The sequence below is a fragment of the Myxine glutinosa genome, chromosome 6 (assembly GCF_964187855.1).
Source record: "Myxine glutinosa chromosome 6, kmMyxGlut1.1, whole genome shotgun sequence".
NCBI lineage: Eukaryota > Metazoa > Chordata > Myxini > Myxiniformes > Myxinidae > Myxine > Myxine glutinosa.
This window is the reverse complement of record NC_136266.1, coordinates 40,410,890-40,424,981: the sequence shown is the minus strand read 5'-3', so window position 1 is coordinate 40,424,981 and position 14,092 is coordinate 40,410,890.

Below are 14,092 nucleotides of genomic sequence, written 5' to 3'. Positions count from 1 at the left end.
TAACCCATTTCTCACCTCTTTTATCCCGTTGTCTAACCCCTCAAAATTATTGTCTAACTTCCCAAATTTCTTGTCTAACTCCTCAAAATTATTGTCTAACTTCCCAAATTTCTTATCTAATCCCTTAAAATTATTGTCTAATCCCTCACCGGTACCCCTCGCTTCGTCCCTCATTACCCCCATTTGGCCCTCCAATCGCTCACCCAATCGCTCACTATCAGCCCTCATTTGCTCACTCTGAGCATCCATCCGATTCCCCATTTGCCCCATAAGGGCCCCCATCATTCTGTTTTCCATTTCTTCATTATTCTTGTCCATAAGGGCCTTCATTTGTATTAAAAACAGGTTCAAATCCACCGGTGGTGCTACCACGGTCGCGGGCGTGGTCGCCGTGGCCATGTGCGAGGCGCCATTTTGCGCGCCCGCAACCTCATGCGCGACGACGCTATTTTGCGACCCTGCCACCCTCACTGCTTCGCTCTCCTCATGTCCCTCATTTTGGTCCTGGATCGACCCTGCCTCACTCTCCTCTACCGGAACCCAGCCGTCTTGGTCTGCCATAGCGCGACTTTCAAAATTCGGGTTTTTATTTTTTTTTGTAAAACACAATCAAATTTCGCTGTTATAATTTCGAGCGCGTGAAACGCGCTCCGGATCGAATCCCACTTCCCGACACCAAATGTTACCCTAATGGTACAATTGGTGTTCCAAAATTTGGGCCTAACAAATTTAGTCCCAGGTCCGAATCCCACTCCTGACACCAAATGTTACAGACGCGGTTTTGGATGTTAGTTTACCGAGCGGTTTGGTATGACCGCGTCTGCACAGTTTACCCGATTACACTCGAACGTTGACTAAGTCGCGCTATGCTAAATCAATGAAGGAAAGGACACAACGGCTGGGTTAGATGACACGACACCAGGGGTACAGTTCTCAAGACCTCCGGAGGAGGTTATAATATTTGTATGCGGAACGTTTAGATTACAAGGACAAGAGGTACAGCATAGGAAGGTAGGCACTTAGACACACTTATCTTATCCCCGACAGACCACAGATAAACGGGACAAGACTGACTCACACAGGGATTGATGGCAAGGAAGGGCAGGTAGTCGATGGACAGCACAAGGTGCACCTTGGCTCAGGGACAGGATAGCGCGGTCCAAAAGATGCAGGGAGGTATCGTCGCGCTGGAGGTGGCGTCTGGTTCTCTTCAAGCTGGGGGCGCATCTGACGTCACGTCCGGTAAGTGGCTGCGTATATCCAGCGGGGAGTGACACGCCCTCGGCGCGTTAGCTCCGCCCCAGATGGAATCGGCCCGCCGCTTCTTATTGGGTGCGGGGGGTTACTGGGCTCCGCCCTTGACGAGGAGCTGACAGGGAGCCCCTATTTGGTAACCCCGTCGAGCACATGGGCAATGGCGGCTAACCAAGCCGGAGTGAGGACGCACACTCCCCGCGCGCTGTTGTTGTAGTTGTTGTTGTAGTTTCATGAGGAAGATGGGAGGAGGTATGGGGAGGTCCTAAACTTACTACTGGTGCCATACAATCACATTCTGGTGCAACGAAGAGTCAGAATTAATGGAAACGAGTCCTTAACTGACATAGACTAAGAATAACTAGCAAGATGTCCTATAGTTGTCTACGTGAGATGCGGTGAACCTGGGCACAACATTTAATGGGGGAAAAAGGGGAAGGTCGGTTCTACAGAGTGTTGTTTACAGACAATGGGACTAGGGAATGGGGGATTGGGGATAGTTGGGGAGTATTGGGGAAATAGGGGAATATTTACAAGCGGATATGGATGGAGGCCAAATCCCATATCCGCAACAATATATATATATATATATATATATATATATATATATATATATATATATATATATATATAGTTGTGGATCTCGAAGTACGGCACTCCCGTTAGCAAGGGGGGGTTAATCCCCTTGTCTTGTTAAGCTGGCCGTCTCCGGTCCTGGAACTATCCCGCTCCTCTGCGGGATGAGATTGGCCAGGGTGATTGGTCAAAGGTTTCCCAAATACCTTCACCAATCTCTCCGCAAAGCAGGGAGATGAGTCCCTGCTCGAACCGCAGATGTGATGGTAATTGCCGAGCGGTTTAGCAATCCACGATCCGAGCCGTTAACAAAAGGACTAAACCCGATTATAGCGGGTCCTATATCGTGCCACCGATATTCAATTGGGGACAGGACGTAAGCGATCGGATGAGAGGAACCAAAGAATAAGAAGGGTGAAGGAAGAACAAATATGGTTTATTCACTATCTAAAAGAGGAAACGAAATAGGCTATCAGCTAGGGGGGTCAACCGGTACCAAATTGAGGGAGTAAGGCTAATAATGATTTTTGACAAGGTTTTTACCTCTAGAATAAGAAAATATGTGATAGCAAATTCAACGATGTAGCTAAATGTGTGTTATCACCCATTTTCAAAATGGCCGCCACTTTACATACAAAATTTAACGTTGTTGTTGTTTTGTTTGCTTTTTTTTCTGTAGGAACAGTGGTCGGAGCAACGAGCAACGGAGTAGATAGAAAGTAGATGCTATACGATTAGAATAGAAATAATAGTACACACCAAGTGATGAGGTCTACTAATTTTCCAAAATGAACAGCGCCACAGAAAGCAAAGAATGCGTTATACACATGACAAGATCGGATGACGATGATCATCTGGTGAGCCCACAAAACTACACATCTTGGTTGACATTACTGGAAGCGGCTAAGGTTAGGAACCATGAACTTATCATCAATATTGCCGAGGGGCTTGAGGGCAATGAAGTGCCAGAAATATTCTACCACCGAAAATGTAGAGCCTGTTCACCATGAAACGAGATTTAAACATGCTAAAGAGGAAAGCCAATGAAGACACTGAATCTGAAGCAGGAGGTAGCAGCGCTCCCAAAAGGCCATGTAGGAGTTCATCAGTAGAGAAAAGAGTGTATGATACGGAGTGCATCTTCTGTTGCAGAGACAAGTATGTGAAGGGGTCTCATACACGTGAAAAACTTTCACAAGTTGTTCACCTCAGAGCAGCTGAAAGATTGAGAGAATGTGCAATAAAGAAAAATGACAAGGATATGATAGCGCTTACCAGTAGAGATATTGTGGCAGCAGAAGCGTGTTACCATTTCTCATGCTACAGGAATTACAACAGAGAATGTATACAGCCTGAGGTTGAAGGTGCAGATGGACCCGATGACACAGATGATTTTGCACAGTATCAGAGGATCGAGAAAGAAGCATATGCAAAACTTCTCACCTATATCAGAACAGACGTAATCCCAAACAAGACCATCATACCAGTCATGTCACTCACTGCTAAATTAGAAGAATACATGCTGTCTGATGGGATTGATTGTCTAACGCAGTCCACAAAGAAACATGTTCATAGAACGCTTGAATATGAGCTGGGGAGTTCGTTGAAGATATTTCCAGATGACAAGGGAAAGTTGGTGATGGTACCAGACAATGTATCATTGGAAGATGCTGTCTTGCAAAATCAATGTCTGCAAAGGGAACTCAAAATATGGAAAAACAAAGTGAAAGACACCAACAAGATCATAGATCAAACATCAGCGACAATTCGTACAAAAATCAAAGACGACATGAAACCCACACCCTGGCCATACCATCCATCAGATGCTGAGGATGTAACACCTATTCCATATGAGCTGGAGTGGTTTCTCATTGGGCTGCTAAAAGCGCTAATTGGCGCTAATTGAGCTAATTGGCTCATTGGGCGACTAGAAAAACATGCATTTTGGCGGCCATTTTGAAAATGAGGTGATAACACCCATTTAGCTACATGGTTGAATTTGCTATCACATATTTTCATATTCTAGGGGTAAAGACCTATCCAAAAATCAATATTAGGCTTACTCCCTCATTTTGGTACCAATGGACCCTATTTTGGGGGTCTGGCTGATGGCCTAAAAGGCAAGAATATACAAAAGAGGGAAATAAAAGGACATAGGGCAACCTTATACACTCTTATATAACATGCCCATGACAATACAAACACACTTACACGAATGGGATGGTGGTGGTGGGAAGGAAGAGAAGGGTCCAAGCAGATGGTTCCAGGATCCGGGCCCACCGCGAAGAATGGCAGGCAGCTGGTGTCATTGGCGCACGACCGGACCTTACAAATGCGAGGGGTGGGGGATCTCCATACGTATCGCGTGCCGAACGCTCTCAAAACCCCGGCAGTTCGTATCACACGATCGTCCCAAGCCATCCTCCACGCAAGGTTCTTATAATTCGCCGCCTCTGTGCTGTTCGCCCAAGTTTGCCGATCATCTGCCGATCTTCTCTCCTCTCTTGATCATCTGCTCTCTCCCCCGCATCTCCATGAAAGGGCTTCGCCCTCGCGCTTTTATCACAAGCCTCGCGTATCAAGCCGCGTCCGCTTCGCTCCGCCTACCGGTGAACACGCCTCGGCCCCGGATTGGTCACGAGGGTTCATTGGTACCTCCCCTCGTGACGCGATGATGGGGCCACGCCTATTTTCCTGGCCGCTCCTCTCTTTTTCTCCCACTCTGCCACGTGGCTTATGGTGGCTTGGGGCCAGCTTCAGCTCAAAGGCAGCGAACGCTGCTGGCAATGGCGGCTTGGGGCGAGCTTTAGCTCAAAGGCAGCGAATGCTGCTGGCAATGGCAGCTATACAATTTGGAGAGGGTAAATTACACCGCAATATGAATGGAAATGGGAATTTGAGAAGGGGGCTAGGTTATTTGATTAATACAACGCAGATTCAACTATTGGAAACAGATCCTTACCTGAAACACATATTAATGAAATAACTGAAAGGTTCCTATGGTGTCCTACGTGTTGCAATATAGCCTAACTAGGGTGCGACCTCTGACATTTACACCAACAATGAGAGTATTTACAGTGGATTATTTATAAGGGAACATTTACAAAAATTTACCAAGTGGAGGGTTCTAAAAACCACAACAATATATATATATATATATATATATATATATATATATACGTATATACGGAAAGACAAACATTGTTCTAGACGGCTTTGCCCTACGGGCTACTCCGTAATAACTCGTCTTGTGGGTGAACACTAGTGTCGACTTGTGTCGGGGGACATGTGGACAAATGGATGAAATTAACAGGACGTGGATCGAGGTATGGTAACTGCCATGGGAAGTAAGAAGAGAACCTCTACTTACTTCCCACGGTGGTTAGCATACCTCAATCAACGTCCTCTTGATTTCATCCATTGTTCCTAATACACCTTGGCATGACTGGCAATGTGGGTAAGGTATTCTTCACCAGTAAGCTGATACTCATTTTTCCGACCTCGGAAGGATGACAGGCTGAGTCAACCCACGTGGTGTTATTTAACAGCCAGACAGGGGCCTGAACTCAAGACCCTAAAATCTTAAACCAGCCACCTTAACCATGAAGCAAACACCGGACTTTTTTATTTTTGGTCCTCGCCTGAAAGATGGTTTCATTGCTGCTAAAGCAGTCCCACGCAAGGATTGCACTGGGTGGTTTGCCTTTGCCTTCACAGTCGTGTAATCCAAGCAGGAATTTGTAATTTGTTCAGGGTGCCGGTGATAACTCGCAGACTCTTCTCGAAGGACACCGTGACATCTTGCACCATCTTGCACCGAGGCCAACCCAGTTGATCCCAGGCTATCCTGCCAACCCACACACGACATATGGCTTCCGAAAATAAAAACTGTTCGTTATCATTCCATGCGAATGGTTCAGACGTTAATATTGTGGTTGCAAGATTAGTCTCAAAATGGAAAAGGGTATTGCTATCTTCCAAATGGTGCTCAAGTTCCTCAAACACAAAGCAAAACCACCTTCAAATATTGTAATCAATGAACAGAAATCACCTCAATCTTTGAAGTTCAACACGATATAGATGACAGGTGTGACAGGTGAATAATCAAAATAAATAAGAAAATAAAGCTTAAGATCCCCACAATATATATATATATATATATATATATATGTAAATATATATTTCAACATATATTTATAAATACACTTGTAGCTGTTGAATTATGAGCTTATATATATATATTTTTTTTGTACATATACGGTATATTTTATATATATATATATACATACACACACACACACACACACACACACACACACACACACACACACACACACACACACACACACACAAAAGTCAGGAGACGACGATGGTTCACGAGCGAGCGGTATTCAATGACAAAGGACAGACTATCAAGTCGATCGTCACGATCATCGACGATTGATGCATCAAATCGGGACCATAATCAGTTATGAAGTTAGTTAGCTACACAATACCGAAAATTCGGGTCGATTCCGACAACTTTGAAAGTTTGACCTTTGTAACGTTCAAAGGTCAAAGGTCGAAGATTCTGAAATTTGTTGGAAAACTTGTATTTCATGATGTATGTGATAATATAAGATCATGTATGACATTTCACCCTATCAGGAAGCGAACAATGTAATAAAACCATCAAAAATCGACCTTTCTAAATTTTGTGACCTTGTGACCTTGACCTTGGGGCGAAAATGAAAAATCGAGCTCCGTGGGGCTAGACACACGACATTGGCCTAACCAAATACCGAAACCCCTGTCAGATTCCACCAACTCCCTCGGAGAAGATGGAGCTTGAACTCGATTACCCCCTAAAAAGACAGCTTTTTCGGGCGTGGCTCCGCCCACAATGGGCGCAATACGCCCACTTTAGGCAGGACACAACTAGATCATGATATCAATCTTCCACCCAAGTTTCATCAAGATCGAATATCATCGGGTAGTTATGCTGCGGACAGATAGACAGACAGACAGACGCACACCCATGACGAATATAGTGGTCACTTGATAACTCGTGAACCAATATATATATATATATTGTTGCGGATTCCCCCAAGCCCGTTCCCGTTACAAAGGGGAGATTAAGCCTCTTTTTCCCCACTGGGTCTTCGGGTCCGCGAGACCGAGTCGCCACTTCCGGGCAAACGTGGAAAAGGGTTTCGGGACAAATTCGCACGTACCTTTGGTACCCACGCTGCAACGGAAGCGGGGATCGAGCCTCGCACGAGCAACGCTTAATCGAGTACGCCCGAGCGGAATGCGTATCACGTGACTCGTGATGTTACTTTTCTATTGGAACCCGATTAGAGCGGTTTTATTCGTACCATGCGAAGCCAATGTTGGAAGAGACAGGACAGTCAAATCAGAAGAAAGAACAGGATTTATTTACACTATGCACAATGATTTGTAAAAGGAGAGGGACACAGAGCAGAGCTTAGTCAGCCTTACTTATTGCCCAGACAATGGGCCCACTCACATACATGGGGAGATGGAGGAAGAGAAATTCGCGCGCCAAGCGTGCCTGCTTCGGTCGCTCCGGGAACAGCTCACTCGTGGTGTAGCCCTCTGGCGGTCACGGCATGTATCCAGGCGAAGGCAGGCAGGAGGAAAATAGCGCGTCTGTGGCCTGGCGTGGGTCGTTCTTTACAGCGCGGTATAATACTGCGCAGAGCATGGGGAACAGGGAAAAGTTCGTGTACAACGAGGCAATTCAATTCGTTCTGCCTTCTCGTGCTGTTCGTTCTCTTGATCTCGTGCACTCCTGATCCGCCGTCTCCTCTCGTCTCCGTCATCTCTCTGAACTGCCAACTCAACTCTTGACTCGACCCGAACTCATCTGCTCCCCAAACTCATCTCAACTGCCCTCCATGCTCAACTGAACTGGGGCGGCTCGGAGCAGGGTTATATGGCCCCCTCTCCGGCCCGACTCAAATGCTCCAAACCCCGCCTCTGCCGCAGTGGTAAGCCACTCCCCTTGAGCCCTGATTGGCGGCTCGTGCTTACCGATGGCTCCTCCTGCCCTGCCTTCCTTCGACCTCGGTCGACCTGTTCAGGCCTGCCGCGTGGTATTGCAGCGCTAAACCAAAAGCATCGAAGCAAAGTGCCAAAAGGACACCTAATTTCACTGGCCTACTCAACGCAAAACTAAACACAGGAAAGGACTATGCTTACATTTACTAAGAAATAACGGAACTATCACGAGGCTACATGTTGCGGTGTAACTAACTAAGATGGGGAAATTAACCTTTATTTCAAAACCGCAACACTACACCCCTCCCTCGTCAGACTCGTCCCTGAGTCGAAACCACCAATGGAACGACCGGTAGAGAGTGACATGCAAAATTTACCTTACTTTTAAATGTGACACATAGGAGTGGTTCCCCCTAACATTTACTCTGACCCGTGTGTGCGACAGTTTTAGCACTAAATATGTCCCTCCTATTGCGTTGAGCAGCTACCTAACAGTTTCACGCCCACAACTACCCGAGTATTTCCGGAATTTTCAAACTAAACACATAGCCGGTGGGCAGCATTCTTATATTTACAAGCACAGAACTTAACTTTATTTGCAATGCTATGACCCAGGACCTGTTATTTTTGGAAGAGAAGATTGGAGGGGAGAGAAACCACAGCAAAAACACACTCATAAATGGCACTTGCTGCTTGCTTCTTGCATCTTGCTTCTTCCGTGTGCGTCTATCAAACCGGCTGGCCCCCCGACCAGCATACAGGCCATTTAAAACTTCAAGGCCATCTAAACTTGCACATCTTCTTATGCCTAGCACACAATAATAAAATGCACAAAAAATGCTTTTACTTTGCCAGCAGGGCCGTTCTCACCTTGTCCGACTGCGTGGCATTAATGCCACTCAAACAAGTGGTCCGAAGGTGCAAGATGGTTTTGCAGCAAAAGGCTGCACAGCAGAGGTGCAAGGCCACAAGGTTTGTGGTCCATTAGTGTGACAAGGGTGCAGCAAAAGGATATGGCAGCAAGGTGCTGCACAGGTGCAGCCAAGGTGCAGCAAAGGGATATGGCAGCAAGGTGCTGCACAGATGCAACAAAGTGCAGCAAAAGGACAGGCAGCAAGGTGCTGCACAGTTCGGCTGCACATATGTAGCAAAGACAGGTCAGCAAGGTGCAGAAGGGATGCTGCACAGGTCGATGGTGCTGCACAGTTCAGCCTCCAAAATGGTCCTGGGGCAGGGGGAGAGACAAGGCACAACAAGCAAGCGGAAAGCACACAGTGGCACATAGAAAAACAAGGTAACGCGGCGCGAGGGACGTGGAAGAGCGAGCAGAGCAGGCTCGTCCCTAACCGTCCGTACCCCCCACCGTTGGCTACACTACCCTAGCCCCCCTTGTATTTACAATCCATCACTACATCTTGTCTCCCATATCCCCCTCTATGCCAAATTCGTCTCCCAATCCCTCCCAAGAAGGAAGGGATGGAACAAACACAATGTCACATTACGTCGTGATGCATCTTACCACTCAACGGTTCACAGAGCCTTACGATATGGAGTTCGTCCTCCTCGGTGACTGGCTGTGGATGGTGCGAAGGGATTTCTCACATCCTAACTACAGTAATGACATTTACTCTTTTACACTACCCGGGGTCGTACCCTGCCAATCGGCCTCTTTAAACTATGTGGTTCTAAGAACCCGAATTCCCATTGCGCACTCTGTGGTGCCCTACAAATTTGGGTCTCACTCCCACAAATTTTCAGTCTGTGCCCTCGCACAATTTCGGGGCTGGGTCGTGTGGCTCCACTAGCAGGTCCAACTACCTGCGCACCTCCGCCACTGAAGCCACCACCCGAGCTTACCTGCTCCTCGCGACTACCTAACTGGGGAGGGCCCTCCCTGGCACTTACCTCCTGATGCCCACCTTGGCATTGAGCAACCCAGGTCCTCTCCTGGGATCCTCGGGCCCCACTCAACAACTCACAACTACCCTAACTGGGGAAGGCCCATCCTGGCGCTTACCCCCTCTGTGCCCACCTTGGCATCGAGCAACCCGGGTCCTCTCCTAGGATCCTCGGGCCCCTCTCACAACTACCCTAACCGGCTCCCAGAGCCTACCTGCGGCCTCACCTGGCTGATAAACTACCAGTGGCGGAGTGCCCCAATAACCATACGCACCAATTAAGCCACACGCCCAGCCATTCACTGACTCATGCACCCTCCAGAGCACTACTTGCTACAACCCGCACCACAGGCGTCAATATCCATACAATTTGCCTATGCCCTCTACCTGGCTTTACACTACCCACCCCGGGCTTCCGTGAATGGGTTCTACTCTCCCCATTCAGTCCTTCGCACCACGCATTCCACACCTTTTATTCCACACCAAGCATTCCACACCTTTTATCTCACACACCACTACTTTTACACACCTCAACACGATTCCATTTACTTTTCACACACAATTCATCATCAAACACACAGCATCATCTAGCTCACTACTTTCCCCTAAAACTCGTGCTTCCCAGTCGTCCCTTTAAACTATGCACTCCCTTTTCTTTAACAACCACCTAAGCTGTCTACGTCCCCACTATAGTTCAGGTGTCACAAGTTAAATCTTGTCCCTACTGTCTTCTAAATCCCTAACATTATCCTAGCCCTCCCTCCGCTAGCTTCGGTGCCCCATGGAGGCAACCATTGCTGGCACCACCATAGGCCTATCACTGCCATCCCCCTAAACTAGTGCTCATGGGCCCACCTTCATGTGAGGAAGTGTCACACTACCATTCCTCCACGTCGGGTACACTACTCTCACAGTCCGCTGCGCTACGAGCCTCTCCAAGTGTATGTATCTTGTCATGGCCCGACCTCGAAGGGCCGGGCGATCCATGCGGGTGGTTGGTCGCCTGTATGTGGTGGCCGTCCGGCATTTTCGATCCAAGGGGGGAGGGATGGATGGATGGGCCCAGGTTCAGGACTGCATCCCTGTGCGGGGCCTTGCGGTCCCACGCGCGATGGCCCAACCGGCCCCGGTCGGAGCATCTCACCAGACAGGGTGCGCGGCTCCGAAATCTCCTCCCTCCCCTTGAACCTAGTCAATCGCCTTTGCCGCCACGGCATGGCACGGCACGGCACCAACCATACAGTGCGGGGGCCGGTACGAACCGTGCACGCCGGTCCTTGTGAGACCGACGCAGCATGGATTTCCTCCGGTCCCTGCAGCACACAACTCACCGGGGGCTCGCGTACGCTACTCGTCCCGCTAAGCTCTCCCCCCCGGTTGGTGTCGATGCAAACCCAGGTGCACACGCGCCTCCCACACACTCCGATACACACTCTTTCCGCACACAGTCCTGTGTGCATTCTCCCTCACACTCTGTTATTGCACGCTCTGGTGCACACCACCCAGGTGCACTTGCACCTTCCACACACTTCAGTACACACTCGGCCCTCGCACACTCGGCCATCGCACATTCTTTTTCCACACTCTCGGGTATGCACTCCTCCTTCGCACACTCAATCATTGCACACCCTGGAGCACACTTTCTCCACGCACTCTTCTTGTACACATTCCGTAGCACACTCGAGTGTGCACTCCTGCACACACTCTGGTGTGCACTCCTGCACAAACTCCTTTGCCGCACAACCAGGTGCACACACGCCCCCCCACACACTTCGTTTTGCATTCTCGCTAACACTCCTCGGCCATCGCACTCTCTTCTTCCACACCCCAGGTGCACCCTCCCTCATTACACACTCCGTAACACACTCGGCCATCGCACACTCTGGTGCACACTCTCGCTCACGCTCAATCATTGCACACCCTGGTGCACACTCTCTCTCGTACTCCGTAACAGTCGCCCTCGTACATCGCACAATGGACCTTCCGTGAACGCCCGGGTCTCGCCTCTGTCCCAAGCGCGCCAAAAACCCGTTCGCGCCAAACACATTCCCGCCATTATTTCTCACCTCAGGGTCCTCCTTCCCCGGTTTCTTCGCCAGCACCTGCAAACTTTTATTGGGGTTAGCAAGCCCGGCATCACGGTGCAAATACAGACTTTGTGCGTGTTCCATTTCTTTCTCCCGCGATTTATTCTCCGATTCTACCGTCTCTTCGGCCCCAATTATTTCTTTTTCTTCAGCGATCGCCGGCGCCCATGAATTTTTTTTGTCCAATTCGCCGATCGTCGGCTCTTCTACACCTCGTGTCGCGACTCCCATAGCCCCAGTCAACTTCGCTGTGCTTCGCTCAAGCTCGCTCCCCAAGCATTCCTCGTATCGCTTCACCTCGTCGCGTACAACTGCTACCTTCCCGCTCAACCTGCGCCCAATGTCCTCCCCTGCCTTTTTCATGTCCCTTTTTGACTCTGCCATCATTTTTTTCCTTTCAAGGGTGGTTTTGTCCCCCATTTCTTTCATTTGAGCACTCATTTTGTTTTCCAACCTTACCATGTTACACCTGGTTTCGTCTCTCTGGGTGTCGAATGCTTCTTTCAATTCACCCTTCATTTCTTTCATTTCCCGTCTTGATTTGTCCCCCTCCATTTTCATGGATGCCACGAATTGAGTCATGAGTAAGTGCAGGTCCAAACCCCCTGGCACCGCGGGCTCGGCTCCCGCCGCCATGTGCGAGGCGCCGCCATTTTCTGCACCAGCTACCGCACCCTCATCAATTTTCCCTTCGTTTACCAACTCCTCCTGTGGGTCCTGGGTCATCAATTCCTCTTCTTCTACCCCCACCGGTATTTGACCGCCTTGGCCAGCCATGGTACGAATACAAATTTGGCTTTTAAAACTAAATTTCGTTCGCTCGTAATTTGAAGCACGTGACGCATGCTAATTTAGGGTTCTAATCCCACTCCACTGACACCAAATTGTTGCGGATCCCCGAAGCCCATTCGGGCAGATTAAGTCCCTTTTTCCCCCTGGGTCTTCGGGTCCGGGAGACCGAGTCGCCACTTCCGGGCAAACGTGGAAAAGGGTTTCGGGGCAGATTCGCACGTACCTTTGGTACCCATGCCGCAACGGAAGCCGGGATCGAGCCTCGTACGAGCCACGCTTAATCGAGTACGCCCGAGCGGAATGCATATCATGTGACTCGTGCTGTTACTTTTCTATTGGAACCCGATTAGAGCGGTTTTATTCGTACCATGCGGAGCCAATGATGTTCTGACTTGCAAGCGATGGCTTTCGACACGACTCACCTGAGCTGAATTTGTCTGCCTGCGTGGTAGCTCGTCCCACCTGCGCTGAATCTAGCTCAACCTGCACTGGAGTTCGTCCTTCGGACCTGCCCTCATCGAGCTGCGAGCTGAGCACACCAGACCACGTGGTCACCAGTGAGGCAATTCAAGCACGTACATCGGTACGCCAATAACCAGTGTGTTTAATTCCCTGTGTGAGTGTGTCAGAGTGTGAAGGCACCAGTGGGGTTTATTATGACAGGTAAGAATTGTTAAGCTGAATCTTCGTCTGTTTCTCTGTGCCTTCAAAATAAAAGGCTGTACATTTTGTTGTTCCTTTCCAACCTGTTCGGTACGTCTTTTCTCCGTTGGCCTAGCATCATCCGAGACCGAATATGGCTAAACTCAGGTCCATAAATCTCGTGGGGTAATGCCGCTTTACACACCGTGCAAATCCGCTCGGCACCCATAAGGTGTGGGAAAGTGAGGGTTCGATCGCGTGGTTCTTCGGCATGCGTGTGCACCTTGATCCGTGCACCTTGAAGGTATTCGTGATTCTCCGGTATTAACCGAGGGGAATCGCGCAACAAAATTGTTGTCAAGAAGGGGGACATTTGAACCCAGCCCCCGCAACAATATAAATATATATATATTTTTTTTTCTTACATATAAATGTATTTTGCATATATATATATATATATAATTATGTATATATATATATATACATATTTTTTTTCTTAAATATAAATGTATTTTTATATATGTATATATATAAAATAAAGTGTTTGTTTGTCTGCACGCGCTAATCTCCTGAACGGTGAAAGATCGAAGGAAACCTCTGAAACAAAAAATGTCGGGACGGGCCCCGGGAAGGTTATAGGCTAGGTGGCGAGGCTGGTCGAGGCCGCCTCAGCCGGGCTGGGCCCATTTCACAATTAAAAGCTGAGCTGAATTTTTGTAGTCAATCTTCTATGGCCGCGAGTAAAAGCTGAATTATAGTAGTAAATTCATTTAAAAAGAACGAAAAAAGTCGGGACGGGCCCCGGGAGGGCTATAGGTTAGGTGGCAAGGCCGGTCGAGG